We start from the raw sequence: 6,000 nt of genomic DNA, 5'->3' as shown, positions 1-6,000 counted from the left end.
ATTATGGGATACGAGGAACACCAAATAATATGTTGACAGATATGTCAAGCGCTCTCTCCCTCTCCAGTGAAGCTCTAACTGGGCATAAGTATAACATGTGAATCAGTAATTACACTTGTTCCCTGCAGGCTGGTGCACAGTAAACAGCCGACTCATCAGCAAAACATAAGCTGGTATGAAATAAAGTTACCTTTACTAGAGCTGCCACATCTGCTGCTGTTCAATGCGGAATACAGTGACCATGTAGGAACATTTCAAACAATTCAAGAATAATGGAACTTTTTATTTTCATTTTAAAACAAAGAAGTGAAGACTAAAATAATCTAACAGATGTGGATGAGGTCAGACATTTTCCTCAGCTGTTGCTTATTCCCCTTGAGGTTTTTTGACCTTTACCTGAAGCTTCTTGTTGCGGCGCCTCAGACATTAATAATAGGTAATCCTAAACATGTCATGGAGCCTGAGTGGATCTGGAAGGGAAGAACGTGCCGCTTAGGAAGTGGAAATCTCCGTGCAGTCGTCAGTGGTGAACCTTACAGTATGCACGCATCTCATGAGCTGCCCGGAGGCGGCTCAACACTCTCCAGAGCAGATGGACTTCCTTTAAGGTGCAAAGGGCAGAGAGTTTATTGAGCTCAAATCCTCTGGGTGCAGACAGACAGACACACACACTACAGTATATTTTTTTCCAAACAGGAGAGACATGGTTTTCAGTGGTGTGGACACTGCACCTGGGGTCCATCATCCTGGTCTGGAAGAGGGCCTCCATTTCACAGATGGCAGAGCTGATGTGGACCGTGGGCTTTCTGCTCGGGGTTTTTGATTACGTGACCTGGTTTCAGTGCTTGAGAAAAGGTGTGGAATGTGGAAAACAGTCTCTGACAATGTGCAGCTGGTTTCAAAGAAAGAAGAATTCAATTTTCTCCACACAGCCTGATAGAAAATGTGCTTGGCAAGAAATTAGGGTTAGGTATTTTCATCACTGGGAAGAAGTCGTCAGGCAGTAAAAATGAAATTGGGCCTTCTAAGGCTACAGCCCTACTACCTGGTCTTTGTTTGAAAATGCATTAACTCTTTTATGGATACTCCTTGTGTCCACACTAGTTTTAAAGATGCTAAAATGGAGAAGTTTGGAAAATGAAAAACTGGGGCAGCATTTTAGTCTGGACGGTCCGAAACTGAGATGTTTGGAAACAATGATAGACACAAACCCATGCTGATAGGGTCTACAGTCTTGTTGGTCACGAAATAGCCTGTGACCATCCCCGTGTCTACTGGCACGTGCATGCTTTCCTCATATGAGAGATTTGAGTTTACAGGATGGGGATTAAAACTGATCTGGAGTCAAAATGCTCATATGGACAGAGATCGTATGAGTTTGAAAATGCCATAGTAATGTGGACGCAGCCTAAACATTTCTTGGCCAAATTCACAGCAGTATTATTTATACAATAACCTCTTCCCCATCCTCGGAAAGAAAAGGATTCTTTATCTGCCTTAACGCTTCGTGATGCAAAACACAGAGCATCAAGTTATTTTGCAGAATCACAGACTGGATGAGAAACTGGGTCATCGATCTAACACCTCATCACAGTCTCTGTTCTCTTCATTCTGTCTGAAGGCCAACAGATTAACATGTGTTTCTTTATTCCATTGATCCGGTCCCCTAATCCAGTCCCACATGTCATTGTCAACACAAGGTGTCAAACTCATGCCCTTGTCAAAGCATGAATATACACAAGTGACCAATATATAAACAGTACTTAATCCTTAGCTTAAAATGTTTCCACTGCATCCAGTCTTTTCTTCATTCTTGTTTAATGACCTCTCTTGGGACTAATAAAAACTTTGAGGTGTTTGCTATCTGACAAGGCAGCATGTCCTAAAGGTCATAGACGTCAGTGAAAATCCTATTTTAGCAACAAAAACAAGTCAGCTGCTCACTGTTAACTGGCAAAAGGTACAAATGTTTGCATTGTTTCTGTCCTTTATGTCCTGTATGTCTCATCTCTGGACATATAACTGGACCTCAAAAATGAACAAATATCATGAACGTTCACGGTTTACTGGATGAACCAAATGTCTATGAAATATTGTTGTAATTATTTGTATTATTAGGAGTTCTGACTCATCTTCCAGTCTACGGATGAAACTGCAGCTCTGGTTCAGTCATGATAATCCAAGGACTGCTTCCCCCACCTGCCCTTACCTCATGACACCAACCTTCCCGTATGTAAACACACACAGACACACATACACACATATTCTAACACAGAAACACACACCCTTCCTCATTAGCGATCTTGGTCTCCATGGAAACACTAAACAGGTGACAGTATTCCGAAGGGGGAAGGTTTTGGAGAACCGATAGGCTACCATCCTGCCTCTGTGTCTGTGTGTGTGTGTGTGTGTGTGTGTTGCTGTGAAGTGTAGGACTGTGGCTGTGCCTCTGTCCATTGGCGTCCTCACACTTCACACTTATGCTGCAGGTAACTCAGCCTTTCACAGCAGTATGTCAACACACGCTTCTGAATAATTGAACCCACAAAAAACACAACAATGTTGCTACATTATCTATCATGTTGTGTAGCTGGGAATTGTAATTTCAGAGATGCCAGAGTAGAAAAAAGCATATTTATGTTTGGACAAGTATATAAATAATTCAGGATTTCTGTCACTATTAAATTATTATTATAAACATAATCATGTCCATTAATTTTTGTAGAGAGATGTCATTTAAAATCTGAAAAAAACAGAGATAAAAGTACATTAATGAAAAGTATAGGGATAAATAAGTCTTGATACAATTATAACAATAAAACAGACTAGTAGCACAGATAACTGAAGAATAATCAAATGTTTGATTAGTCTTAACAAAAAAGAGACTTGTCTTATAATTGTTCAAATGGAAAAAGTATCTTAAATTGTTTTGTTAAATTCATTTTAGATTGAAAAGATATTCATGTTTGGCTACATGCACCGTCTGACCCATGATTTCTGATGAGTATTTGGGTCAAATTACAACAGGATTATCTAAATATCATGGTAAGCACATGTACACGCAGCCTTGATGTAAGCCAGTGTCGAGCTAATGCCTGAGTGTAGAGAGTGGTGGCTAACAGTTAGCTTCATCAACCGAGAAGATGCTCACGTACACAGAGATACTCAGCTCTGATGGCATGACCAGGCATTAGACAGTGTCCTGAGGCATTTCCCCTTAATGCTACGACAGCAGGGATGAATCCACAGTGGATTATCCGACCTCTTTGTAAATAGCCTTGTTACCACAACAAATAGAGTTGTTTGTGCACATAAGGAGAAACGACCAGAGGGTGGTCTGGTGGAGTGGGTGCAGGGTTAAATCAATTCAGAGCGTGACAAGTTTAATATGTAGGGCAGCTTTAATGTCATGCCCATGAGTTGGAGGTAAAAAGACATGGAATGCTGAAGGATTTCATGTGGGGGAGCAGGTTCAGAGTTCATCATGCTAGTTTAGATTAAAGAAAAGATTAGAGAAAACTTTCACATGTTGCCCAGAGGTTGGAATGAGACTGACGGAGAAGCCATGCTAACACAAGTCTGTCCAACAAAGAAAACAACACAATCTGTCTTTTCAGCTGAAAAATTGAAATTACGACTAGGAAGTCAGGTGTTGTTATCATGGAGCAAAGATTGTGTATGAAGATGGACGATGTGTCTCTACTTCCACCCACTGTCCAGAAATAAATTCAAATATTGATACAAACAAGTCTGTGCAGCAGCAATCAGGGGTTGGAATCAGTCAGGTCCCATCGATACTACTATACTATTGAACTACTTAAAATATTCACCTTGGATAGAAGCAGATCAGAAAACACTGTAAAGGTCGGTGGCAGCTGCATGGTGAAAAATACTCTTGGTGGGGCATTGCCGTGCCATACTCAGTTTTCAGTAACCATCCACTACGATTTAACACAAACTCCAGGATACCAGTTCTATGTGAAATAGTACAATAATAAACATGTCAGTCATTTTTATACAAAAACAGATAGCTAACATTATATTACATACTGCACAAACAAACTTAAAAAAACTAAACTATCAAACTACATCAAAATAATTTATACAAAAATAATAATCAGTTGTTGCCCTTGTGCTCAGATAGTAGAGTATGCATCATTAGACTACAGACTGAGTCTGGTTACTAGTGTTTACCAAGTACACATTCCTGAAACAAACACTATTAAGACAAAATAAAAGGAGGTGCCATATACTGCTGGATATCTTATGACTCATACATCCTGCTAGCCAAGCCTTTCTGCTGTACCTGTGACGGGAAAATCCTCGGGTGTACGTTTTCACTGGCTTGTTGGCATATTTTAATATCAGGTAAATCTGGTCCAATTTCTTTAATTCGCAGTTTTTCAACCAATGAAAAATGCAATGCGGTTTTGTGCGTACCTGCGGCCGTCATTGTCACTAGCACCATCTAATTTCCTCCACCACTGACACTGAGGGATCGGGCTTGGGGGGCTATCAGAATCGCCCTTCAGGCATTATTTTTGATGCTGTTGATTGGCCGAATTTACTTTGCTATACGCATATCTTCCCTAGCAGTAGTCCCTTATTGGCTACTCATCTGTACTTTATGGGCAACGTTTCCAGCGCCCCTGAACAATAGACTCTGTGCCCCGAACTCTCGTTTTCCACACATTTCCACTGAACACATTTATTTATATTTTATTTATACAAGTTATTGTGAAATTGAAACACTTAGATAATTTGTCATAGTTTCTTAAATAAAAATAAATAAAGCACTCTCCACAAGGAGGGCGGCACCCTAGCACCCTCTATTGACCAGCCGCCACTGGTAAAGGTGAGTTAAAGCCAACGACACAGCTCTTTTCTAATCAAGTGTAGCAGGGAGGCCATGACAGAGTGACAGTGGACCAGCGTGAAGTATATGAGCTTGAGGCAGCAAAATAGAATCCAGCCATTATTACTTTTGTTGTTTTTGCTTTTCGTACTGTGACCTGTCAAAAAGTCTCATTTGCACTTCCTGCAGTGTAATGACCAGAACTTGTCAATACATCTATGTTCGAGCCACGCTGCCTCAGTGAGCTCATGAAGCCTGCGTGTCTGTATGATCCTGCTGCGTGACTCATTGTGAGAAGCATCCCAGAGTGTTGTACGGTATACGTCACCATGGTAACAGGACTCAGCGGGAGCCGGAGGGAGGGATCTGACATGCACAGTGGATTCAAATGTTGCTACAGGTGAACACGCATGACTTCACATGGGCCCTGACACTCTGACATGTGGAAGTTTCCGCTGACACACATGTAGAGATGATGGGGGCAGAGAAATAGGCCAAAAATATCAGTGTGTCAGCAGCTGCTTCCCCGCGGTGGCCTGTCAGACATGGACGAGGCCTCCCTCCCATCCTGTCCTCGTACAGTACACTGCGCTGCAGGTGAGTGTCAGGCTGGAATCTGCAAAAGGTTCATTAATATTAAAAATGGAACCCACCAGCAGTCACTGAGCCCCTGTGCCAATAGAAGGAGCGATGTGTGGACAACTGAGAAGGTGCGGGAACAATGTCTGTGTGGAAAGACAAGATCCAATTACAGAGCAGCCAAAGGCACAAACTGTCACAGACATCACTTTGGGCTCTTTAAAAAATGCCATGCCACAGAAAATACCCATACAGTTTGACTGCAATTTTACTGCAGGTACAGATATCCACTGTCAGAGGTCTCTCCACGTTCCTGTGGATATACAGTAAATGAGTGCTCCTCTATTACCTGACTCTGTATGGTAATGAGAAGTGACATAAAAGATGTGGCTGATTTCCTATATTGCCCTGGCAGTCGCTTTGCATTAACATGGATGACAGGTGATTAAAGGGGGAGGCATAAAGTGGTGTCTCGCTGAGTGACAGTCAAATGAGGGAAAACGCGAATGAGGCAACAACCTGCGAGAGGCAGGAGCTTGATTACTTGATCGCTCTCGCTCCGCGTG

Source organism: Paralichthys olivaceus, chromosome 2 (genome assembly GCF_024713975.1).
Source record: "Paralichthys olivaceus isolate ysfri-2021 chromosome 2, ASM2471397v2, whole genome shotgun sequence".
NCBI lineage: Eukaryota > Metazoa > Chordata > Actinopteri > Pleuronectiformes > Paralichthyidae > Paralichthys > Paralichthys olivaceus.
The sequence above is the reverse complement of the archived record's forward strand: the minus strand, read 5'-3'. Positions refer to the sequence as shown.